Here is a 27,688-nt window from a genome sequence, read left to right on the forward strand (position 1 = left end):
AATCCATATGTTGGAGTCCTAACCACCCAGTACCCCAGAACGGGGCCTTATTTGGAGATTAGACCTTTGTAGAAGTTACCACATTAATGTGAGGTCATTACAGTGGGCTCTAATCAAATATGACTCATGTCTTTACTAAAAGGAGAAATTTGGAGACAGGCATGAATGGAAGACAATGTGAAAAGACACAGGGTAAAAACAGCCATCTATGGCCCAGGAGAGAGGCCTGGGACAGATGTTTCCCTCCCAGTCCTCAGAGGAACCAATGGCTGGCTCCTTGATTCCTGACTTCTAGCCTCAGAACCATGAGATGATGAATTTTTCATGGTTTAAGCCACCCATTTTGTGGCACTTTATTATAGCAGCCCTTACAAAATAACAGTCTAAAGGAGGGAGCAGAGCCTTGCCCTTTCTTGGATTCTGAGCTTTCCACTCTAGAAAAACACCACTTCCTTCCAGATTCTGAAATTGTAATTCTTTCTATGGACCATCCTATATGTCAGCTGCTTGTAGCTCCATGGAAGCTCTAGAGAGGAAGTGCTAAAATCAAACTGTGAATAATGACACGAATGCTCAACTAGCAATAATGACATATATCAGAGTCAAGGTTCCCTTCTCTGAAAGCATCTCAGGATTACTACTCCAACTGCCTGGGAATTATAAGTTATTAACACATTTATCTAGAAAGCATAACAGCACACTATTATGAGGAATCTCTGTCCATGGATCTTACCGGTCATTCAGAGACCTAATAATTTACTCTTTGTTCTCTAAAGTAAATATATGCAAGTTACATAAATCAAACCTACTTTGAAACCAGTATTTTTCCCCATGGAAAAGCAACATGCTTCTTCCAGTAACTTAATCCACTTCATACCCCCTCCCACATATACACATGCACATGCGTGCACACACACACACACACACACACACATACACATAGAGGCACAAAGAACCTAGAACCACTCATTTAGCATTTGTACACATTTTGTAAAACATTATCTTCTACCCTTTCAGCTAACTCTGGGTCACAGCAATGTACAAATGCTTACAGATACAAACACAGGCTTCTGCCTGGTCATGCTTTTCCTTTGAAAACAAAATATCTTAAAATTCTATCTAATACATCACAAATGCCTCAATAAGTTGTTTTTAATTAATGTCAGAGAAGCTATAGAGGGATGTATTGGAAAATTTTGGAAAATGGAATGTAGTTAAAAGAATCTTGATTTTTTTTTTGTTACAATGTGTCTGCCACATATTGTTAACATTTTCAGAGACTCTATTGTTCAATGACTATAAAAACAAGTTACAGATATTGTTGTTTCCCTCACAAAACATTTGACTATACCAATAATGCCTAAGCAGGACATAAACCAAAATTCGGAAAGCCCACATTCATTTTACATCATATTTTTAACTCATGCCAGAGTAGAACAACAACGACAAAAATCAGGAAGAAAGGAAAATGACTTGTATTGTTTGGGGGCTTTCTCATTCCCCAAATATGAACATATATTTGTTTCATTTTAAATAATCCCTTATAATTTGCTAATTACCAGAGCAAGTTAAAATTAGTTCTATTAAATACAATTTTCCCTTTTCCCCATATAATTGCATGTAAAAACATAATGAAAGGAGTGTGAACTCTGAAGTAACACTGACCTGGGTACAATCCTGTCTCTCTCGTTCAGGGGCTGTGTGGCCTGAGGCAAGTTTCTAGGCTCTGTTGCACCTTAGTTTCTTTAGCTCAGAAATGAGGATAATGCTTACTTTACAGGGTGGTGGAGAGGATTAAAGACTCTGAATCAAGGGTGGGCTACACTAACAAGGGAAAAGACTGTGAAGTGCTGTGGCCCTTTCTGAACATGACCACACCATTAACTCTCATCCCACACATGTTTCCACAGACAAGTCCCATCACCAACAAGGTGTGGTATCTCCTTCCTTTCCTCTTTAATCTGGGCTGGACAAGCAGTTCCCTTGTTACCAAAAGGATGCAGCAAAAATGATGCTTTATGACTTTACAGAGGAGGGGAGAGAAATCATGCAGCTTCCCCTGATTCTCCTGGTACATTTGCTTCCCTGACAGTCCTTCTGGGGACCCAGCTACCATGTTATAAGGAACTCAAACCACATGGTGAAGAGACATGGAGGTGTCCCAGGAAACAATCCCAACGGAGCCCAGCCTTAGAGTATTCCAGCCCAGATGCTGACATGTGAGTGGAGAAGCCTTCAGGTGCTTCCAGTCTCAGTCACCTGAGTTACCCCCAATCATCTGAGTCTTCCCAGCTGAGGCCCCAGACATCGCACTTCAATGCTGTATGTGAATCCTCACCCACAGAATCCTGAGCATGGTGAGATGGGAGATGTTTTATACCTCTAAATTTCAGTGGTTTTTATGTAACAATAGGTAACTGGAGCAATGCCAATAATATTCTTAGAACTGTGCTGCCAGAAAATTAAGAGCCCCCCCCACATTTGGGAGCCTAGATTTCAAACACGTGTGATATTGACAGTCTGTCGACACACTCTCTAAGTAGCAGCTCTTTCTTCAGCCCCTGCAGTGTCTCTGCAAAAGTAGGAGGAAGTCACAGTCCGCGATCTGCAACCATAGCTCTAATTCCACACATTTTAGTCCTTTGACAAAGTAAGGCAGAGCAAATGTGGGAGAAGATCGGGCAAGGACTGCCAATGCCACAACTATGCTCTCCACTGGTGTCATCCAACACATCACTCTAGCTAGGTAATCACTAGATCAACGCGTTTTTCTTTAAAATGCAAACACCTCCTAGGAACCTGGGACTCCTTCATTACAGAGCAGAAATAAACCAAATAACCTCCTTAGAGTAGAAGGTAGTACATTTTGGAGATCGAGCTTATGTGTGGGAGGGCCTTGGGTTAGCTTAAGGCCATCAGAGAACATAGACTACCTGAGAAGCATGATACTGGGGGTTATGCCAAAGAAAGGAGACAAAGGTTCTTGAAAAGTGGGTGGGAGAGTGATAGTAAGATTTGTTCTGCCCACTCATGCCTAAATCATTAGGGCTGGCGCTGGGTACTTGCCAGGTACTGACAGTAGGTGAATGCATTGGACCCATTCCCTGGCCTAAAGGAATTCTGCAGGATTCCCTAGGGCCTGGTTCTCCTCTAAGTCACTGAAGCCTCCATGACATATTTGCAAAGCTAAACTGCTCCCAAACCAGCCTTGGCACCATTCATTCAGTTCACCAGTGTAAGAAGGAGCACAGGGGAAGGGGGAAGAGGAAAGGGAATTTGAGGGAGAGATAGAAGGGGAAAAAACGTAAGCCATCTAGTTCTTCATACCTACTTTTTATCTCTCTGGGCGCAAAATCCTTAATTATAGGACCGGGTCTTGTGCTAACATGATTACTGTACCTAACTCATAGCTAATAAATTATTTATTAAGTAGAATTGAATTTACTATTCACAAGAATTTATAGAATATGACACAAGAATGACACATTTTTTATACTTGAGAAAAGATGAGACTGTTAAAAATATTTAGTTTGGAGACATTCACAGGTATCATAAAAAGCTTTTACAAGTAAAAGGCTTCAAAAAAACAGAAAATCTACTGGAGCAAAAAAAAATAAAATACTAACTTGTCACCAAAGTCATTTTCAAGGCTGTAAAAACCTACTTTCCCTTCCTCAAACCTATTCACAAATAAACTTTCACACTTTGGTTTCAAAACCTGCATTGTTTCAGTTAGATCCATCGTGGAATCATTCTCAAGTCTGTAATTCTCATAGGCTGTATGATTCTTAGCATCCCATGTAACAAGAACAACTAGGCATGGCAATTTCCCTCAATGTCTTATTTAAGAAGAACACTTCTCTCCCAGGGGAACATCAATCCAGTTATGAAGATCTTTCTACCTTCCAAGGCCACCATTCCCATCTCCAAAGAGCTCTTAACTCTTCAAACATTTTTTGTATTGAGCTGAAATAGATTTTCTTCTGTTCTAAATGTTTTATAAAGCTGTCATTAATGGAATCATTCAAAATATGACTATTCCAATACACAGTTATAACAGATTTAGGGACATAGTGAATAAAACTAGATATATTCAGTTCAATATGTGCTAGACACTATGATTTTTTTAAAGAAAGAGGAAGGGGTAGGCAGGATTTAACACTTAATAAATATTCTTCTTACATTGGTTATTAGAAGTTGCAGTGGCTCATGCCTGTAATCCCAACACTTTGGGAGGCTGAGGCAGGTGGATCACCTGAGGTCAGGAGTTCAAGACCAGCCTGGCCAACATCATGAAACCCCATCTCTACTAAAAATACAAAAATTAGCTGGGTGTGGTGGTGCGTGCCTGTAATCCCAGCTATTCAGGAGGCTAAGGCAGGAGAATCACTTGAACCCAGGAGGAAGAGGTTGCAGTGAGCTGGGATTGCACCACTGCACTCCAGCCTGGGTAACAGAGTGAGACTGTCTCAAAAAAAAAAATGCTCTGTAGATTTACAGCAATGAAAGGGAATACTTAACAAAGGACAAAATCATGTATGTTAAAAGAATAAAACAGTACAGGAACAAATATATACAGTGTACAATACAAAACTGCACCTAATAAAAACAAACATTAGTATGGATTTAAAAATAAACATAATTCCAAGCACAGAACTTTGATTTACATACAAGTACAAAATGAAACATCTCTAAGATGGCTTTATATAAATTTTTATAATGTGAGATGTTTTAAAAATAAATTGCAAAGAAAAAATAAGAACAAAGTAATATCCTTTGTATTCTGTTAGTAATACAGGATAAGTAGGCTGCCATTTTTATGCTCTGAGCATGTTTACAGGTTGTAGAAATTTAATTTGTAAATAATTTTGAAACATTAAAGAAACATGGGGAAGTTTGTTCTGTAAGTTAAACAGTAATGTGATATCAACATCATTAAAAAAAACTTTCACCTGTTACTAATTTTCTTCTTAGTTACAAAGTCATTGTTTGTTTGAATGAAAAGAAAAAGCATCTTGATACGGTTTATACAGTTCAAATAGGAGAACATATCTCAAAGATTCATGTATGCTAAAAAGCAAATAAAAGAACATTTCCAAGAACATGTTGAAAATTCAACCAGATCTTTTGTAAGTACTATAATGTGAACCTCAAACAAAGTCTCCGATAGTGCATCTTTGAGTTACAAACAGTACTGCCATAGTACATCTGAGACTAATTCTTTTGTATGTACTATCGTTAATTGTGGACTTGTAATAAACTCTGAAAATTGAGCCCTATATTATAAAAAGTCTTCCACAAACTCTGCCAGCAAAGCAAAAAAGTATTTTGTTTGGTGCCTTTGGTTTCAGTTTTATTATTATAGTGGGTGTATCATATTGTGTGTATATAATTGTGTGTTTGTTTATAGTTTATGGATATGCGTGTAATTTTGGAGCTGACTTCCATTTTCAGCAGCAGCCTAAATCCATGCCCAGAAAGAAGCAGAAATTGCCCTTGAAGGGTACAAAATGACTAGATCAACCCATTGTAATCTGGGCCACTCACATGAAAAACTAGATCATGACCACAGCTTCAACATTAAGTTTCTGTACTTTGGAACTGAAAGTCTAACATCTGTAATCCCAGCATTTTGGGAGGCTGAGGGTGGATAACCCGAGGTCAGGAGTTCCTAAAGCAGCCTGGCTAACATGGCAAAACCCCATCTCTACCAAAGATACAAAACTTAGCCTGGAACATTGAGATAACATCTCATATCAGATGGAATGGCGATCATTAAAAAATGCTGGACAACAGATGCTGGAGAGGATGTGGAGAAATAGGAACACTTTGACACTGTTGGTTGGAATGTAAACTAGTTCAACCATTGTGGAAGACAGTGTGGTGATTCCTCAAGGACCTAGAAATAGAAATTCCATTTGACCCAGCAATCCCATTACTGGGTATATATCCAAAGGATTATAAATCATTCTATAAAGATACATGCACACGTATGTTCATTGCGGCACTGTTTACAATAGCAAAGACTTAGAACCAACCCAAATGCCCACCGATGATAGACTGGACAGGGAAAATGTGGCACATATACACCATGGAATACTATGCAGCCATAAAAAACAATGTGTTGGTGCCCTTTGTAGGGACATGGATTAACCTGGAAAACGTCATTCTCAGCAAACTGACAGAAAATCAAACACCACATGTTCTCACTCATAGGTGGGTGTTGAACAAGGAGAACATATGGACACAGGGAGGGGAGCATCATATATTGGAATCTGTTGCAGGGAACAAGGGAGGGACAGCAGAGGGTAGGGAGGTTGGGAGGGATAACATGGGGAGAAATGCCAGATACGGATGATGGTGGAATAGAGGCAGCAAACCACATCGCCATGTATGTACCTATGCAACAATCCTGCATGATCTACACATGTACCCCAGAACCTAAAGTACAATTATAGATAGATGATAGATAGATAGATAGATAGATAGATAGATAGATAGATAGATGATAGATAAATAGATAGATACCTTGGTGTGGTTGCAGGTACCTGTAATCCCAGCTACTTGAGAGGCTGAAGCAGGAGAATCTCTTGAAACCCAGGAGGCAGAGGTTGCAGTGGGCCAAGATCGCACCACTACACTCCAGCCTGGGTGACAGAGCAAGACTCCATCTCAAAAAAAAAGTCTAGGTCTGTGTTTCCAAACTGGCAACTAGAAGCACTCAGGGGTACTCCACTCAACAAAAGAAAACAACAAGGAAAAAGATCTTCTGCAAAACCATAATTTAGACCTTAGGAAAAAGCAGAATTCAGGTAAACATTCCATACACAATAGACAATCAGATGTATGTTTCTATGCCCTACTGGAAAGAATCAAAAAGAAAAATGTCTAATGATTTCAGGATATTCCCAAGTACTCCCTCCAGTTCTCTCTCTCTCTCTCTCTCTCTCTCTCTCACACACACACACACATACACACACACACACAAACTGAAGTAGTAAAGTCCCTTTAATCTCATTTTTGTTCTACATTGTAAACACACTGTTAGGAGATTTCAGAATATTTTTAATTTTAACAATCTAAAGACATTTATTCTTCCTGTTACCTTACAGCATCAAATATTCTCTCTCTTCCCCAACCCCACAATACCCACCTCCTCTCTCTCCCTTCCTGTCTTTCTCTCTCCTTTTCTCCCACTTTCCCCCTTTCTCCTCCCTCCTCTCTCCTCTCCTTACATTTATTGAACAAGTAGCACAAGGCTGTCCTATTCTGAATTTTCTTCCCCAATTTTTCAGCACCCCATCAAGATCCTACTCTATTTCTTTGCTCTTAATCTCCAAAACTTCCTGAATTAGTAGATTGTATTGCTGCCAGATTTTCTCACTGTCAGTAATGCAATATCACCTTCAGTCCATCTCTCTCATGTACCCTCTCTTAAGTGTCTCTGGTGAACATTTTGTTGACAGAGCCTTTTCCTCAGTTTACATTCTTCACCACACTAGAGGCTATAGGACTTCTTGAAATCCTTTCCCTATGGTTTCCTCAATGCATACTACTCATTCTCTCATGTCTCTGACAATCCCTTATCTGCATTCTTATTTATCTCCATAAATTCAGGTGTTCCTAAAAAATCTTTCCTTCTCTGTTTATTCTACTCTCACTCATTTGATGCCTGGTTCAATTTTTACAGCTTCAACTCACAGATCTGTTCAAATGGATTTCAAATCTTTCTCAGAGCCGGATTTCTCTCTCGAGCCACAGCTTCAAATCTCCAGCTCTGCATCAAACACTTGCACCAAGGGCCCCTCCCTCTGGGGCATCTCTCACATTCACCTCCAGCATCAGGCTCATCTAATTTATCACCTATCCTGCTGCCAAATGCACTTCCCAAAAGTTCAACCCTGGCCATATTTCTCTTTTTCCAAAACTTTCAATGCCTCTCCATGATTCCTATGAAAGAATGCCCCTATTTTCTTTTCTGTGGCATTCCACAGCCTCCATCTATTTATCTTGATTCACACGGTTAACCTCACTTCTCATGATCACCATCAAGTATCCTTCTCTTTAGCTAACATGAGCTACACAGAGTCCCCTACACTTTCTAGAATCTCCTTGCTTATGGATTTTCTTTGGCCTGCAACACCTTTTTGTCCATATCTGCCAGTTCTAAGCCCCACATCCACCTGCAAAGTTAACACTGAATATGAGTGACCATACATGGTCTTCCCTTTTCTATCCCCACAGGGACACTCCATCCTCACCATAAACTTATTAAATATGGTCTCCTCTGAAACCACTTTCCACCTTGTGTATGTTATTTGTGGATATGCCTTACATTCCCTACAAATCCTTCAAGGCCAGAGGTATATGTGTCCATAGCATCTGACACAATGCCTGGTGCATGAGACTTTCATTTTTGTTTTTTTCATTTAATAGGCATTTACTGGATAGTGTCTTATGCATTGCAAATGCAATGGTGAATAAAACACAGTCCTTGTTTTTATAAGGTTTATATTGTAAATTTAAGAGAAATGTTTATGCATAAAAATTTTTGAGACAGTATTTAGTTATTCTAATTGTCAATATTTTATGGAATGGGTGTTCTTTTCTATGCAAATCCCAAGTATTACCCTATCAGAGAAGGCGTAAGTCAGCTTTCTTCAGGAAGTAGAGAAGAAAGGCTTTGGTGTCACTTCTCTGGCCTCCAGCCCTGGGATTCTCTCTCCTGCCTTTCTCCACCACCAACTCCAACCTTGATTTGTCCATGTTTTACCTTATTCTCACTCTGCCTCTTGCTACATGGAATCTGGCATTATACTGAAGTCCGGCCTTTGTCCTTCAAGCCTTGACCTTGTTTCCTCATAACTCTTAGGCTGTCTATCTGGACTTGATACAAGTCCTAACCATTTTACAAGTGTGCCTTTGTTTTGTTTTTAAACAACAGATAAATGGATGACTCTAGTCTACCAAAGCCATATGGAGGACAATTCTGCAGCCATCTGGTCAGAAACCCTGGACACTCATATTGACTTAAGTGACAGTGTTGAAAAAACACAAAAACAAAAAACTCCCCAAACTTCCATTTCTGAATGCAACGTGGTGACAACCGTTGAAAAGCCAACTGCACAGGACACACCAAGTGCTGGCTTCCAGCTGCTGCCTTTGGCCTCAGGGGCCAAGGAAACCACGTCTCCAGTTTGAGGTTTGCTCTACTCGCTTCTTTCCTGCGGATAAATGTCATTCCTCTGGAAACAAGAACTGTATTCATCAACTAAGAATTAGGATCATTCTTCAGTCCAACCAAATTTCGTTTTCTCAGGCCTTCCATTCCTCCTCCCTCAAAATATGTCTTTGCTTCTCAAGTTCATTTAGGGACTTACTACCAAATGTATAGACTTATACGCTATCTGCCATATTTCAAGGTGCTAATTAAGAACATCTGCCTTTCACCATAAATTCTACATCACATCCCAATAAGAAAAAGCAGAAGCATCTTCTAGGAAATCCAAAATGCAGAAGATGTATGGTGTGCCCTTGATTTCATTTGCTCTCTAGGATCAACAGAAAGCTCTTATACCTATTTTAAGCAAACTGTCTTCATAGCCTCAGATGCAATTTAGTGAACGATGCTGCACACAGAAGGAATCTGCCTCAAATAACTAACCCCATTACCTCCTTGTTTCCTGCACACATTCCTCTGTGAGGGACAAAACAGGGCTTCTCATTCCTTTTAAGGAAATGAGTTTTTTTTTTTCAAAACTTGCAAGCTCAAAATGGAACTCAAAGTCAGCAACCTTAGGAGTATTATACTGGGCTGTGGAAGGTAAATCAAACTGGAGCTAAAATCATAGCTGGATTAAATAATTTTATAGTGTCTCCAAACCTTTTACCACGTATATTGTTCTGCGTTTATAAACTAAATTTGGAAATAGCTTAACCTAGGACTATCTTAGTCCCTGGGACTATGTAAAGGATTTTTGGAAGTTACATTAACTCCTTCTTGCTAGATTTGAAAATCATCATAATGATTTACTAAATGGTCTCTGAAAATAACAACGCAGTTCCCAAGAGCACTCATCTTGTTATCCTGTGGCATAAAGCTCAGCATAAATACATAAGTATATTACATTTTCTTAGGCTAAGTACCTGGGGCAATAATGGGATCAGAGGAAAAGAAACATTAATCTCCAGTTTAGTCCTACTGTGGAAAACCACTGCTCCTCGCCCCCAAATCCCTTCCCTAATTCAGGATAATCCTAAGAATGTCTCACAAATATTCACAAATAAGGGGTCTCTTGGTCCCCTATAATACAGCATGTTATTCACATCTTATATAGCATAATTGATATTTTGGCAAAAACAGTTTCATGGTAGCCTCTAATTACTCTTCATTTACTCTTCATTCATCAACTAGATTTTCTTTCTTTCTCTCTTTTTTTTTTTTCTTTTTTCTTTGAGACGGAGTTTCGCTCTTGTTACCCAGGCTGGAGTGCAATGGTGAGATCTTGGCTCATCGCAACCTCCGCCTCCTGGGTTCAGGCAATTCTCCTGCCTCAGCCTCCTGAGTAGCTAGAATTACAGGCACTCGCCACCATGCCCAGCTAATTTTTTGTATTTTTAGTAGAGACAGGGTTTCACCATGTTGACCAGGATCCAACCGCCTCGGCCTCCCAAAGTGCTGGGATTATAGGTGTGAGCCACCACGCCCGGCCAACAACTAGATTTTCAACATGTTTTCTAAAGCACATTGCTGGGTACTAGGAATTAACAGAGTAAGCAAGAGAGACAGCCTCTATCCCTGTCAAACTTGTTGTCTTGACAAGTTCTTGTTACCCTCTTCCCTGGTTGCCAAAGCCACGTGACTCCTCTGTGTTACCCTAGTGGTCTCTTCAGCTGCCTGCTGCCTCCCTTGCACTGAGCCCACTCACTTGGTTAGCAGACAGAGCACCTTGAGGCACCTTTCGTGTTGCAGTTTTTTACATTAACCTTAACAGGTTCCCCTGAAATGGACCACTGACAATTCTAGGGTCATTATACTAAACAGAACTTGAAACTACCTCTTCCCTAGAAACAGCGACTCCAGACAAAATGTATGCGCACTCTCTGCTCTCAGGATGACCCAGAGTTAAATATCTACTTAATCTGTGATGAAATCAAGACAAATCAGAAGACCAGGTCCCTTTCTTGCTATTGGTATTTTAAATCAACTAATTGTTCCCAAAATTCTTTAACTCATTCATTTTAAAAGTGCAATAAAATGGTACGGATACATTTAAGAATTTTGGTTTAAGTAATCATTTCCTCGTCATTTTACTCTACCCCTGGAACCTATAATACAAAAATGACATGGAATCAATGAACACCAATGTCGAATTCAAGATTCACTCCTCTTTCTTTAATGCCATCATCAACCCCTTCAGAATATAATGCCTACAAAGCTAAATTCCACGTGACTGGTTAAGATCAGTAATTAAATCAACACATATTTAACAGTTCCTACAGAGAATAAAAATTACTTCCAACCCTTGCCCTAACAGTATCAGCATAAGGAGGTAGGAAGGAGCCTGGGTTTTGCAGCCATACACACCTAAGTGCAAATCACCATTCCACACCTTACCAACATGGGACCTGGGCAAGTCCCTCAAACTCTCTGAGCCTCAGTTTATTCACTTTAAAAATGAAGGCAGTAATGCCTAGATTAGAAAGATTTCACCAAGATTAAAGGAGATTAGATACAATATGTAACCCACTGCCTGGCACGTGAATTTTCTCTCTTCCAAGTGATTATAAATCTAATAAAGGATTTGGATAAATACACAAATAACCTCAATAGAAGGCAATAGGAGGGAAATACAATAATAGCATTACAGTCAACCCATGTAGACTTCAAAAGGAGATAGCAGTCCTTGCCGTAATCAGAGAAAACTTCAGGAAATGACGTCTGAACTAAGCCACAGAGAATGGTTAAGGTGTGGGTAGGTGAAGCCAAGGGAGGGCTTTAGGAACAGAGAAAATGCAAGATTCAAGTCTCAGAGGTAGGAAACAGCAGGACAGAGCACTACCTGTGGGAGAGCACTCATCCTTTGGCATAACGGGACTCAGTGTCATGGTAACAGCTTCAGATCTTCTCACAACCTGTAAGTTAAAAGAACCGTAAGACTCAAGCCCAAATTGCCTGCTGTTTTATTTGTTCGTTTTTTTGTGATGCAGTCTCACTTTCTCACCCAGCCTGGTGTGCAATGGCACTGTCTCAGCTCACTGCAACTTCCACCTCCTGGGTTCAAGTGATTCTCCTGCCTCAGCTTCCCCAGTAGTTGGGATTACAGGAATTTTTTTTGTATTTTTAGTAGAGACAAGGTTTCACCATGTTGGCCAGGCTGGTTTTGAACTCCTGACCTAAAGTGATCCATCTGCCTCAGGCTCCCAAAGTACTGGGATTACAGGCGTGAGCCACCACACCCGGCCTAGCCATATTCTTGATGAAAATGATCACAGAACGTTCTTTTCCCTGACTGGCTCAGCCTTAGGAACCTGTTTCTGAAAGCAGAACTATTAGGTTATCCCTGCCTCCACCCCCTCTTATATTGCCATTTCTTGTGCCCCTTTTCTTGAGACCCAAATGCGTCACATCTATAACCTCTAACAACCAAAAGGTAGGGTCAGTCTCGCTCCCCTACCAACCTTCCTACTGTGAGCAATAAAGCTTTTGTTTTTCCCAACTATTTTCTGGTGGTCTTCTTCTAGAAGTTTTGACACTTTTGAAAGAAAAATAATAATCCTATATTTTTTCTTTTCTGAAAACCTTTCCAGGGCCCTAGATGAAGAGGAGACTTTTTGTCCTGGGCCATCTCCCTCCAGAGCTACTGACTGCTCCTTCTGAACTTTTCGCTACACTTTTTCAGGTAAAGTTCTCAGAGAAAAGCCCTATGCTGGGTTCACGCTACAAATTCAAGCACATGGAGGGGCCCGAGGGTGTCAGCTCTATTTTCAGGGAGGTTGTAGAACTCTCCTGGGAAGGAACCAGAAGCTGTTACCAGGATGATTTTGTTTTCCTATTACTAAGAAAAATGGGAAGAGATGGTCAAGAAACAATGGGTTCAGGAAAACCAGAATGAAACCTTTAAATGGCTACAGAGGAAAAGAGACATTCTCAGCAAGAATGGCCTGGTAAATGGGGGCAAAATTCATGCATTATTCTAGACTCATCTCTCAGTCATAGAGAATGTAAAATAAATGTAGACAAATCATTAAAATTGTAAATACCATGTGAAATGGTCTTCTCTGGGTCCCTATTTAAATTGCTTTGTAAAAAATAAAAGGCTTTTGCTTGGCACACTTACACAGTGAAAGGTTATTGTTATTATCTTTTTAATAAGAAGGAGGACCATTTTATACATATACATGTATTCTTGTAGAAGAAATGAACTTAAACTGTAGAAAGATGAGTTTATTAAAATGCATTGCAATTCTCATGCCATTATATTTTTTAATAACAATCTTGCTTTCCGCCATGTGCCCCTGTTGGTGTGCAGACACATCTGGGCCTCACCCAGGTCAGCAGTGATGCTTCAGTGCCTCCTTGGGAATTAGATCTATATTCAAACACAATTCATTTTTAGTGTAAAATTTGTATGAGCCATGTGAGTAAAAATGCATTTGAATTTTTACATATAAAAGCCAACCTTTGAGCACATTCCAGAATTGCAAATATACTAAATAAGGTCAAAAAAGAGAAGAGAAACCCAAATACTTGTGAAAAAAATGAATGATTGATGGTCCAAGCTGCAGCGCTCTGAAATCTAATTGTCTTCCTGTGCCCCCAGGGCAGAACCTTCATGTTGTACATGCCAACCAGCGTATAGCAGGAACAGACTTTTCTAAAGACCAATGATAAATTTGTTTAAAATAATAAGAGTAATAAAAATTTAATAAACATAAAATTATTTCTATTGTTTGATGACTTCTTGTGATAATTTTAAAAGTATAAAAATATTTTTATCAAAGTATAAAATAATGTATAAATATATACATATATTTAAATAAATTTTTACGTGTTTCTTGAGGATGTTTTCAGTCAACTACTATCTAAAGGTAAAATAGATTAGATGAGTTATTGTACATAGTTATCCTGTATGCAATATTTTAATCAAATCTTCTTATTCTTTACTTCCAATTTAAAAAAAAAATCCCTCTCTCTCTCCATGGATTCTAGAGATACTATGGGGAGAAAAACTGTAAATAGATAGAAAATATCCATAGTATTTATTCTCATTTACAAGATTTTGTTCTCTTCATAGCAAACCAGATACTGAATTTTCAACAACGCCTAAATCTGTCTATATCGAAGAATTTAAAAGACATAAGAATTTATACTGACCATTCTTGGAACAAGCCTTTTAGTAATGAAATACGGTATGTTATTTTTAAGCTTTTGTGATTATTTTCTCTAGCCTAGAAGAGCAGGTGGTTAAGGAAACTGCTTCAGATTTCTTATTTGTAGGTGTTGTCATCCAGGCAAGAACACCTTATATTTTCACTCTGTTTGCATGGGAATTAAATTATTAAACACTAAATTGAGGATAACAAAAATATTTAAAAATGGCATTAGAAATCCAATCAGTTAAACAAAAAAGAAAGCCTTGTATTTTGTTTAAAAATGTCACGTATAGGAGAAAAAACTGCCTTTCAAAAGAGTAGCAATAGCCCTAGCAGTATACAACTTAACCCACATGGAGAAAACAAACTTCTCAACTGCCTTTTCATGGGGTTTCCTTAAACTCCATTTTATAAGCACACCTTATTAAAACTCCCTAATGTGGCAGTTTGTCTGGAGACTGGGCCCTAACTGAATCAACCTAGAGTGATGTAGGTAACAGTAACTGCTGGCACCAGCCTTCTGAGGAGTTATCGTGTTTGAGAAAGAAAACATTGTCAGGGTGGTAGCATAACCCCAAGAGTAATAAAGTGGCCAGACACCTGGAAGCAATTATGTGCATGGCCGAGATTATCCATCATGCTTTGCTCACTGTCTCTCTTGCAAAGACCTTTGTTTTTACACTCTCCGTAGCGAAATTCTGGACTGAAAAGCTTATTTCACAAACGGTGTTTTCCACCGAGGCCCTTCCACTTACTGCCATTCCCACATGATGTTGATCATTTGTTTGCACAGCCCAGCGACAAACCTCAGAGCTGCTGTAATAATAAGTTGGTTACTAGGCTTGCAGAAGCAGCTGCATCAATCACACTCCTGCCAGGGCAGAAACAAATGCCCTTTGCCCACCAACACCACTTAGCAGAGTACAATCTGCATCCCTCAAATGGAAATGTTTAAACACCGCTTTCCATTTAGATCCTAATTTAATATTTTTCTAAATCAGATTATTGCTTGTAAGTCATGATTGTTCAGTTCTTTCTGACATTTATTTATCGCTCAGATGCCTTTATTCATTAGGCCACTGGGTTGTAGGCTATCAGTTTAGCCTACGTTCCAGAAGTAAATGCTTTATCGCTCAGGTCAGGGGGTAACAGAACTGTAGAAAATTACTAGATCTCTCTATAACGTTCTAGTGCCTTGAAAACTTAGTCAGTTTTTCATATATTTTCTCAAATACTTGTTAACCAAGTTGAATAGCATTCTTGTAATGAATAAAAATCCATGAGATTTAGATTCATGCCTTTAGCCAAAACACATTTTCTGTGGGAGAATTTAAGTTCTATTAAATTGGTTTCAAACTGGCTTTCTTAGCATGATATTGATCATTTTGCATATCAACTCTGCATAAATGCGCCCTACAAGGAAGCCCAGATTGTTTAGCAAGTTTCTTTTTTTTTTTTTTCATTTTTATGCAAAAATGTCTCAGAAGTTTCTCTGAAACCTGGTAGATTCTCTTCGAAGAAATAATAAAATGGAATGTGTTTTAAAGCACAAGTTTAGGGTGGTGAATGTAAACTTTTGAGTTTGTTAGTATTTACTCAGTTTCCACTGTCTTGGGAAACATATATGACAACATTCAAATGAAACAGTCCTTATTCCTTGAGGATCGTACATTTGAAAGTGGGCAGTATTAAAAAGCAAAGAAACAGCCATAAATAATTTGGAGAATAAGGGAAGGGGTAGGAGTGAGGAACCCAAATTAGGGCTGTTTGTCAGAAAGAAAATAACGCAGGCCCTACTGCTTCTGTCTCCTGTCACCACTGATCTCTGTCAAGGGACTTAGACTGAGGCTCCTAGAGCAAGATTTTAGGACCTTCTGTTACTGCCTCCATAGCTTCCAAATGGTTTGATCCTTGCTATTTGGAAAACTCGTTTCAGTTACCGCCTATCCAATTTCTGCAAAAGCTGCAACTGCTCCTATAACCCCAGTTTTGCTATTAGTGGGCCACTTCTGATATAAATGACTTGTTTTAACAAAAGCTAGGCTCCATTTCTGCCAGTTTTAAGTTCCAAAGGAGATATGTGGAACCAAGGAATTCATATTTGTGTACCTATTCTTTCTAAAATGAAAATTTTATATTTTAATGTTAACTCAGTTAATAGATTGTCATTCTCAGAAAACTAGGAAAAGGACCTGCCCCTTTTCCACATAAACATCTATTCTCCTCAACCTTTATCAGACCCCACAGTGATTTCCAGCCCTCCGTTTCCTTTTATATCTTTCAGTTTCTTCCTGCAACTCCTCCACCTCAAGTACCAACCACCACTCACTCCTAACATAGCACTCTGCAATCTTGGTGAGCTGAGATTTTAGGCAACATTGACCTACGCAAACCACTGATTCCTGACCAGCAGGACAGCTGCTAATGACACGCCCAGACCCTGCTGCCCCAGCACTTACCCAGCCCAGTCTCAAGTCTCTGGTTTGGCAGCACTGAAGTTTTGAGAGCCAGGCTTGAACAGTTTGCAAAATTTGTTCAGATAATTCTGACATGAACCACCAGCTGGGAATCAGGTATAGTGAGATTTAATAAATAAAACAGAAATTATTTCCTAAATATAGCAATATATATTCTTTTTTTTTAACTTTTAAAGTTCAGGGGTACATGTGCAGGTTATGTAGGTAAACTTGTGTCACGGGGGTTTGTTGTAGAGATTATTTTGTCACCCAGGTATTAAGCCTAGTATGTATTAGTTATTTTTCCTGATCCTCTCCCTCCTCTCACCCTCTACACTCAAGTAGGCCCCAGTGTGTGTTGTTTCCCTCTTTGTGTTCATGGGTTCTCATCATTCATTTCCCACTTACAAGTGAGAACATGAGATATTTGGTTTTCTGTTCCTGAGTCAGTTTGCTAAGGATAATGGTCTCCAGCTCCATTCATGTTCCTGCAAAAGACATGATGTTGCATTTTTATGGCTGCATAGTATTCCATGGTGTATATGTACCACCTTTTCTTTATCCAGTCAACCATTAATGGACATTTAGGTTGATTCCATGTCTTTGCTATTGTGAATAGTGCTAAAATAAACATATGCATGCATGTTTTTATGACAGAATGATTTATATTCCTTTGGGTATATAACCAGTAATGGGATTGCTGGGTCAAAAGGTATTTCTGTTTTTAGGTCTTTAAGGAATTGTCACACTGTTTTCCACAATGGTTGAACCGATTTACACTCCCACCAATGGTGTATAAGCATTTCTTTTTCTCTACAATCTCACCAGCCTGGTTTTTATTTTTTTACTTATTATAATAATAATTGCCATTCTGACTGGTGTGAGATGGTATCTCACTGTGGTTTTGCTTTGAATTTCTCTAATGATCAGTGATACTGAGCTTTTCTTCATGGGAATGCTGGCTGTATATATTTCTTTTTTTAAAGTATCTATTCATATCCTTTGTCCACTTTTTAATGCTTTTTTTCTTGTAAATTTAAGTTCCTTGTGGAGCTGAATATTAGACCTTTGTCAGATGCATAGTTTGAAAATGTTTCTCCTGTTCTGTAGGATATCCGTAGATTCACTCTACTGATAGTTTCTTTTGCTGTGCAAAACCTCTTGAGTTGCATCATCTATTCTAAACTCTGTAACCTAGCCTGCCTATCCACACATTTCAGTTGTTTGAAAGTGAGGGCAATGAAGAATCCAAATTATGAAACAATCACTGAGAGGCCGTTTTGTGTCTTCACCTGTCTTCCAGCAAAAATGTTTAATAAACTAGTCCCCAGACAGTAGAGTTTCCAATTTATATTTAAAACTGAACAGCATAAGGAGGGCCCATAAACCCCCTCAGGTGTGTAGTTCATGATTTAACGGCCTTGATTTTCCTGAGAGCCTTTCCTCTATATTATAACCTGCATCCTTTCTGTTGCAGGTTAGGCCTTTTGTTCCTACTTTCGGCAGAGATGGAGAACAACAGATGGCGGCAAATGCAGATCTCTAGTAATGGATGTAGGATCAGTATGTGCCTTGTATTGCTGTGATCAACACCACTACTAAATCCCCTTTCTGCCCTCTATGGTAGGATCATAATGACAGCCCAATTTATCAACTGTGAATATTGGTATAAACAACTTCAGGGCTGGGATATTTTTCATACTCCCTTGAAAACTGTCATCAGTTCTGTAGAGTAGTAAGGAAACCGTTGATCCATTTAAGAAACTGTCAGCAGGTGTACAAAGAAGTGAAAGATGGATGCTTTTGAAAGGGCTTAGGAAGGGAGGCTCCAGCTGTCTGAATACATGACTTCTCATACACAGTCTGACTAGCCATGGAGCAAGGGAAATTATGGGGCAGAGGAGAACTCTCAGCACTGCATTTATCAGCATCAGGAACAATTCAGTTCAGAAGGAAACTTCCAGCACACATTCCTTAGTTGTGAAGTATTTGAATTATAGCAATGTCGTCTGTGCCACAATCATCCAAAGTGCCAACTTTTGGATTATAAACTTGTGCCTCAGAAACTTCAAACTGAGTTCTCCAACCCCTACTTTCTGAACATCATTCAAATCCACTACTTGGCATCATGCTGTCCGTCTTAAAAATCAGCAGATCATCTGGAGTTTCAGACATCATGTATATCATTTTTGTACTTAGGGAAAAAATACGTAGGTTTTCCTTTTTTAGAGAGAGAAATTTTGGTGATTTAGAAGCTTTGCTTTAACATGGCACCAACCAAAAATATAATTCCAACCAAGTTGCTACAATATTCAAGTAATCTAAATAAAAATCAGTTTTCTTTTTTTTTTTAATTTTTTATTGCATTTTAGGTTTTGGAGTACATGTGCAGAACATGCAAGACAGTTGCATAGGTACACACATGGCAGTGTGTTTTGATTCCTTTCTCCCCTTCACCCACATTTGGCATTTTTCCCCAGACTATCCCTCCCCAGCTCCCCCTGCCCGCTGGCCTTCCCCTTTTCCCCCCAGTAGACCCCAGTGTTTAGTACTCCCCTCCTTGTGTCCATGTGTTCTCATTTTTCATCACCCGCCTATGAGTGAGAATATGCGGTATTTCATTTTCTGTTCTTGTGTCAGTTTGCTGAGAATGATGTTCTCCAGATTCATCCATGTCCCTACAAATAACACAAACTCATCATTTCTGATTGCTGCATAATATTCCATGGTGTATATGTGCCACATTTTCCCAGTTCAGTCTATCATCAATGGGCATTTGGGTTGATTCCAGGTCTTTGCTATTGTAAACAGTGCTGCAATGAACATTCCTGTGCATGTGTCCTTATAATAGAACGATTTTATAATCTTTTGGATATATACCCAGTAATGGGATTGCTGGGTCAAATGGAATTTCTATTTCTAAGGCCTTGAGGAATCGCCACATTGTCTTCCACAATGGTTGAACTAATTTACACTCCCACCAACAGTGTTAAAGAGTTCCTTTTTCTCCACATCCTCTCCAGCATCTGTTGTCTCCAGATTCTTTAATGATCGCCATTCTAACTGGCATGAGATGATATCTCAATGTGGTTTTGATTTGCATCTCTCTGATGACCAGTGACAATGAGCATTTTTTCATATGATTGTTGGCCTCATATATGTCTTCTATTGTAAAGTGTCTGTTCATATCCTTTGCCCAATTTTGAATGGGCTTGTTTGTTTTTTTCCTGTAAATCTGTTTGAGTTCTTTGTAAATTCTGGATATCAGCCCTTTGTCAGATGGGTAAACTGCAAAAATATTTTCCCATTCTGCGGGTTGCTGATTCACTCCAGTGACTGTTTCTTTTGCCATGCAGAAGCTGTGGAGTTTGATTAGGTCCCATTTGTCTATTTTGGCTTTTGTTGCCAATGCTTTTGGTGTTTTGTTCATGAAGTCCTTGCCTACTCCTATGCCCTGAATGGTTTTGCCTAGATTTCCTTCTAGGGTTTTCATGGTGCCAGGTCTTATGTCTAAGTCTTTAATCCATCTGGAGCTAATTTTAGTGTAAAGTGTCAGGAAGGGGTCCAGTTTCTGCTTTCTGCACATGGCTAGCCAGTTTTCCCAACACCATTTATTAAACAGGAAATCCTTTCCCCATTGCTTGTTTTTATCAGGTTTATCAAAGATTGTATGGTTGTAGATATGTTGTGTTGCCTCTGATGCCTCTGTTCTGTTCCATTGGTCTATATCTCTGTTTTGGTACCAGTACCATGCTGTTTTTTTTTTTTTTTTTAATTTTTTATTGGATTATAGGTTTTGGGGTACATGAGCAGAGCATGCAAGACAGTTGCGTAGGTACACACATGGCAGTGTGCTTTGCTTTTCTTCTCCCCTTCACCCACATTTGGCATTTCTCCCCAGGCTATCCCTCCCCACCTCCCCCTCCCACTGGCCCTCCCCTTTTCCCCCCAATAGACCCCACTGTTTAGTACTCCCCTTTCTGTGTCCATGTGTTCTCATTTTTCATCACCCACCTATGAGTGAGAATATGCGGTGTTTCATTTTCTGTTCTTGTGTCAGTTTGCTGAGGATGATGTTTTCCAGATTCATCCATGTCCCTACAAACGACACAAACTCATCATTTCTGATTGCTGCATAATATTCCATGGTGTATATGTGCCACATTTTTCCAATCCAGTCTATTATCAATGGGCATTTGGGTTGATTCCAGGTCTTTGCTATTGTTAACAGTGCTGCAATGAACATTCGTGTACATGTGTCCTTATAGTAGAACGATTTATAGTCTTTTGGATATATACCCAGTAATGGGATTGCTGGGTCAAATGGAATTTCTATTTCTAAGGCCTTGAGGAATCGCCACACTGTCTTCCACAATGGTTGAACTAATTTACACTCCCAACAACAGTGTAAAAGTGTTCCTTTTTCTCCACGTCCTCTCCAGCATCTGTTGTCTCCAGATTTTTTAATGATCGCCATTCTAACTGGTGTGAGATGGTATCTCAATGTGGTTTTGATTTGCATCTCTCTGATGACCAGTGACGATGAGCATTTTTTCATATGATTGTTGGCCTCATATATGTCTTCTTTCGTAAAGTATCTGTTCATATCCTTTGCCCACTTTTGAATGGGCTTGTTTGTTTTTTTCCTGTAAATCTGTTTGAGTTCTTTGTAAATTCTGGATACCAGCCCTTTGTCAGATGGGTAGACTGCAAAAATTTTTTCCCATTCTGTTGGTTGCCGATCCACTCTAGTGACTGTTTCTTTTGCCGTGCAGAAACTGTGGAGTTTCATTAGGTCCCATTTGTCTATTTTGGCTTTTGTTGCCAATGCTTTTGGTGTTTTGGTCATGAAGTCCTTGCCTACTCCTATGTCCTGGATGGTTTTGCCTAGATTTCCTTCTAGGGTTTTTATGGTGCCAGGTCTTATGTTTAAGTCTTTAATCCATCTGGAGTTAATTTTAGTGTAAGGTGTCAGGAAGGGGTCCAGTTTCTGCTTTCTGCACATGGCTAGCCAGTTTTCCCAACACCATTTGTTAAACATGGAATCCTTTCCCCATTGCTTGTTTTTGTCGGGTTTATCAAAGATTGTATAGTTGTATGTATGTTGTGTTGCCTCCGGTGCCTCTGTTTTGTTCCATTGGTCTATATCTCTGTTTTGGTACCAGTACCATGCTGTTTTGATTACTGTAGCCTTGTAGTATAGTTTGAAATCCGGTAGTGTGATGCCCCCCGCTGTGTTCTTTTTGCTTAGAATTGACGTGGCTATGCGGGCTCACTTTTGGTTCCATATGAAGTTCATGGTGGTTTTTTCCAGTTCTGTGAAGAAAGTCAATGGTAGCTTGATGGGGATAGCATTGATTCTGTAAATTACTTTGGGAAGTATAGCCATTTTCACGATGTTAATTCTTCCTAACCATGAACATGGAATGTTTCTCCATCTGTTTGTGTCCTCTCTGAATTCGTTGAGCAGTGGTTTGTAGTTCTCTATGAAGAGGTCCCTTACATTCCTTGTGAGTTGTATTCCAAGGTATTTTAATCTTTTTGTAGCAATTGCGAATGGCAGTTCGCTCTTGATTTGGCTTTCTTTAAGTCTGTTATTGGTGTAGACGAATGCTTGTGATTTTTGCACATTGATTTTATATCCTGAGACTTTGCTGAAGTTGCTTATCAGTTTCAGGAGTTTTGGGGCTGAGGCGATGGGGTCTTTTAGGTATACTATTATGTCGTCTGCAAATAGAGACAATTTGGCTTCCACCTTTCCTATTTGAATACGCTTTATTTCTTTTTCGTGCCTGATTGCTCTGGCTAGAACTTCCAGTACTATATTGAATAGGAGTGGTGAGAGAGGGCATCCTTGTCTAGTGCCAGATTTTAAAGGGAATTCTTCCAGTTTTGCCCATTCAGTATGATATTGGCTGTTGGTTTGTCATAAATAGCTTTTATTACTTTGAGATACATTCCATCGATACCGAGTTTATTGAGGGTTTTTAGCATAAAGGGCTGTTGAATTTTGTCAAATGCCTTCTCTGCGTCAATTGAGATAATCATGTGGTTTTTGTTTTGGGTTCTGTTTATGTGGTGAATTATGTTGATAGACTTGTGTATGTTGAATCAGCCTTGCATTCCTGGGATGAATCCTACTTGATCATGATGAATAAGTTTTTTGATTTGCTGTTGCAATCGGCTTGCCAATATTTTATTGAAGATTTTTGCATCTATGTTCATCATGGATATTGGCCTGAAGTTTTCTTTTCTCCTTGGGTCTCTGCCGGTTTTTGGTATCAGGATGATGTTGGTCTCATAAAATGATTTGGGAAGGATTCCCTCTTTTTGGATTGTTTGAAATAGTTTTAGAAGGAATGGTACCAGCTCCTCTTTGTGTGTCTGGTAGAATTCGGCTGTGAACCCGTCTGGACCTGGGCTTTTTTTGTGTGGTAGGCTCTTAATTGCTGCCTCAACTTCAGACCTTGTTATTGGTCTATTCATAGTTTCAGCTTCCTCCTGGTTTAGGCTTGGGAGGACACAGGAGTCCAGGAATTTATCCATTTCTTCCAGGTTTACTAGTTTATGCGCATATAGTTGTTTGTAATATTCTCTGATGATGGTTTGAATTTCTGTGGAATCTGTGGTGACTTCCCCTTTATCATTTTTTATTTCATCTATTTGGTTGTTCTCTCTTTTATTTTTAATCAATCTGGCTAGTGGTCTGTCTATTTTGTTGATCTTTTCAAAAAACCAGCTCTTGGATTTATTGATTTTTTGAAGGGTTTTTCGTGTCTGAATCTCCTTCAGCTCAGCTCTGATCTTAGTTATTTCTTGTTTTCTGCTGGGTTTTGAGTTTTTTTGATCTTGCTCCTCTAGCTCTTTCAATTTTGACGATAGGGTATCAATTTTGGATCTCTCCATTCTCCTCATATGGGCACTTATTGCTATATACTTTCCTCTAGAGACTGCTTTAAATGTGTCCCAGAGGTTCTGGCACGTTGTGTCTTCGTTCTCATTGGTTTCGAAGAACTTCTTTATTTCTGCCTTCATTTCGTTGTTTACCCAGTCAACATTCAAGAGCCAGTTGTTCAGTTTCCATGAAGCTGTGCGGTTCTGGGTCAGTTTCTGAATTCTGAGTTCTAACTTGATTGCACTATGGTCTGAGAGGCTGTTTGTTATGATTTCAGTTGTTTTGCATTTGTTGAGCAGTGCTTTACTTCCAATTATGTGGTCAATTTTAGAGTAGGTGTGATGTGGTGCTGAGAAGAATGTGTATTCTGTGGATTTGGGGTGGAGAGTTCTGTAAATGTCTATCAGGTTTGCTTGCTCCAGGTCTGAGTTCAAGCCCTGGATATCCTTGTTGATTTTCTGTCTGGTTGATCTGTCTAGTATTGACAGTGGAGTGTTAAAGTCTCCCACTATTATTGTGTGGGAGTCTAAGTCCTTTTGTAAGTCATTAAGAACTTGCCTTATGTATCTGGGTGCTCCTGCATTGGGTCCATATATGTTTACGATCATTAGCTCTTCTTGTTGTATTGATCCTTTTACCATTATGTAATGGCCTTCTTTGTCTCTTTTGATCTTTGTTGCTTTAAAGTCTATTTTATCAGAGATGAGAATTGCAACTCCTGCTTTTTTTTTGCTCTCCATTTGCTTGGTAAATCTTCCTCCATCCCTTTATTTTGAGCCTTTGTGTATCCTTGCATGTGAGATGGGTTTCCTGGATACAGCACACTGATGGGTTTTGGATTTTTAGCCAATTTCCCAGTCTGTGTCTTTTGATTGGTGCATTTAGTCCGTTTACATTTAGGGTTAATATTGTTATGTGTGAATTTGATACTGCCATTTTGATGCTAAATGGGTGTTTTGCCTGTTAGTTGTTGTAGATTCTTCATTATGTTGATGCTCTTTAGCTTTTAGTGTGATTTTGGAATGGCTGGTACTGGTTGTTCCTTTCTATGTGTAGTGCCTCTTTTAGGAGCTCTTGTAAAGCAGGCCTGGTGGTGACAAAATCTCTGAGTACTTGTTTGTTCGCAAAGGATTTTATTTTTCCTTCACTTCTGAAGCTCAGTTTGGCTGGATATGAAATTCTGGGTTGAAAGTTCTTTTCTTTAAGAATGTTGAATATTGGCCCCCACTCTCTTCTGGCTTGTAGTGTTTCTGCCGAGAGATCTGCTGTGAGTCTGATGGGCTTCCCTTTGTGGGTGACCCGACCTTTCTCTCTGGCTGCCCTTAGTATTCTCTCCTTTATTTCAACCCTGTTGAATCTGACGATTATGTGCCTTGGGGTTGCTCTTCTTGCGGAATATCTTTGTGGTGTTCTCTGTATTTCCTGCAATTCAGTGTTGGCCTGTCTTGCTAGGTGGGGGAAATTTTCCTGGATAATGTCCTGAAGAGTATTTTCCAGCTTGGATTCATTCTCTTCGTCCCCTTCTGGTACACCTATCAAACGTAGGTTAGGTCTTTTCACATAGTCCCACATTTCTTGGAGACTTTGTTCATTCCTTTTTGCGCTTTTTTCTCTGATCTTGGTTTCTCGTTTTATTTCATTGAGTTGGTCTTCGACTTCAGATATTCTTTCTTCTGCTTGGTCAATTCGGCTATTGAAACTTGTGTTTGCTTCGCGAAGTTCTCGTATTGTGTTTTTCAGCTCCTTTAATTCATTCATATTCCTCTCTAAGTTATCCATTCTTGTTATCATTTCCTCGAATCTTTTTTCAAATCTTTTTTCAAGGTTCTTAGTTTCTTTGCATTGATTTAATACATGATCTTTTAGCTCACAGAAGTTTCTCATTATCCATCTTCTGAAGTCTAATTCCGTCATTTCGTCACAGTCATTCTCCGTCCAGCTTTGTTCCCTTGCTGGTGAGGAGTTTTGGTCCTTTCTAGGAGGCGAGGTGTTCTGGTTTCGGGTGTTTTCCTCCTTTTTGCTGTGGTTTCTTCCCATCTTTGTGGATTTGTCCGCTGGTCGTTTGCGTAGTTGCTGACTTTTCGATTGGGTCTCTGAGTGGATACCCTGAATTTTGATGATGAAGTATTTCTGTTGCTTGGTTTTCCTTCTACCAGTCTAGCCCCTTTGCTGTACGACTGCTGAGGTCTGCTGCAGACCCTGCTTGTCTGGGGTGCACCTCTAGCAGCTGTGGCACAGCGAGGGATGCTACCAGTTTCTTTTTCTGCTATCTTTGTCCCAGGATGATGCCTGCCTAATGTCCGTCTTTTGGATATAGAGGGGTCAGGGAGCTGCTTGAGGAGACAGTTCGTACTTTATACGGGCTTAATTGCTGAGCTGTGCGCTCTGTTGTTCATTCAGGGCTGTTAGGCTGCTATGTTTGAATCTGCTGCAACAGAGCTCATTAGAAAACCTTTTTTTTTTTTTTCTCAAATGCTCTGTGTTGAGGGGTTTGGGCTTTATTTTTGGATGTTCGATGAGGTGTCCTGCCCAGCTAGAAGGCAGACTAGCCAATGTTTGGCTGCCGAGGCTCCGCCCTGCTGTTGTGTGATTCGCCCTGTTCCTGCAGGCTCTGCTGTGGTCTCCGCCACGCCCTACGGCGGAGTCTCTTCGTTGTAGCGTGTTGCCTCAGCAACGGCAGGCTGCGTCAGCAGTGGGCATGTATCTCAGTAGGGACGGGTTGCCTCGGCAACGGCTGGCTGCGTCAGCAGTGTGCGTGTATTTCAGTTGGGGCGGGTTGCCTCGGTAGTGGTGGACGCCCCTCCCCCACAGAGCGTCTCGGACTGTCTGCTCAGGATAGTTTGAAATTGCGGTTTTGTTCGTCCCACTGGGTATCCCAAATGATCTGTCCCTGCAATTCCCTGGGCTGGGATACTGTCCAAGTCTCGTTCAGTCTCAAGTCCAGCCCTCTCAAGTCTCAGGTTGCCAGTTCAACACGGCACCCGGACAAGCACGCCCTGTGGGGATTGCTGGGTAGGGTCGGCCGCCGCCGCCCTGGCTGCCGGCTTCGCCAGGCAGACCTACTGCCTGGCATCCCGATCTTTTTATACTTGGGGGTTTCCCCGTTCTGTGGGCAACAAAGATCAGTCTGTAAATGCAGCTGTGACTCACTGTTTGCAGATTCAACGTGAGCTCCAATCCTGGGTTGTTCTCACAACGCCATCTTGAGTCCTCCCCATGCTGTTTTGATTACTGTAGCCTTGTAGTATAGTTTGAAGTCCAGTAGTGTGATGCCCCCCACTGTGTTCTTTTTGCTTAGAATTGACTTGGCTATACAGGCTCTCTTATGGTTCCATATGAAGTTCATGGTGGATTTTTCCAGTTCTGTGAAGAAAGTCAATGGTATCTTGATGGGGATAGCGTTGATTCTGTAAATTACTTTGGGCAGTATAGCCATTTTCACGATAATAATTCTTCCTAACCACGAACGTGGAATGTTTCTCCATCTGTTTGTGTCCTCTCTGATTTCATTGAGCAGTGGTTTGTAGTTTTCCTTGAAGAGGTCCCTTACGTTCCTTGTGAGTTGTATTCCCAGGTATTTTATTCTTTTTGTAGCAATTGGGAATGGCAGTTCGTTCTTGATTTGGCTTTCTTTAAGTCTGTTATTGGTGTAGACGAATGCTTGTGATTTTTGCACATTGATTTTATATCCTGAGACTTTGCTGAAGTTGCTTATCAGTTTCAGGAGTTTTTAGGCTGAGGTGATGGGGTCTCCTAGGTATACTATCATGTCGTCTGCAAATAGAGACAATTTGGCTTCCACCTTTCCTATATGAATACGCTTTATTTCTTTTTCTTGTCTGATTGCTCTGGCTAGAACTTCCAGTACTATATTGAATAGGAGTGGTGAAAGAGGGCATCCCTGTCTAGTGCCAGATTTCAAAGGGAATGCTTCCAGTTTTTGCCCATTCAGTAAAATATT

General features: G+C 39.9%; 1 long non-coding RNA gene across 1 annotated transcript in view; it reads right to left on the minus strand.

Moving 5' to 3' along the window:
* The window catches only part of LOC128928537 (uncharacterized), a 309,660-nt gene that overhangs the window by 92,187 nt on the left and 189,785 nt on the right, over nt 1-27,688 (minus strand). Inside the window, exon 2 of the long non-coding RNA XR_013522299.1 lies at nt 12,063-12,135. This is a non-coding gene — a long non-coding RNA (uncharacterized LOC128928537). The remainder of the gene's footprint in view (nt 1-12,062; nt 12,136-27,688) is intronic.

Source organism: Callithrix jacchus, chromosome 9, assembly GCF_049354715.1.
Source record: "Callithrix jacchus isolate 240 chromosome 9, calJac240_pri, whole genome shotgun sequence".
Lineage (NCBI taxonomy): Eukaryota > Metazoa > Chordata > Mammalia > Primates > Cebidae > Callithrix > Callithrix jacchus.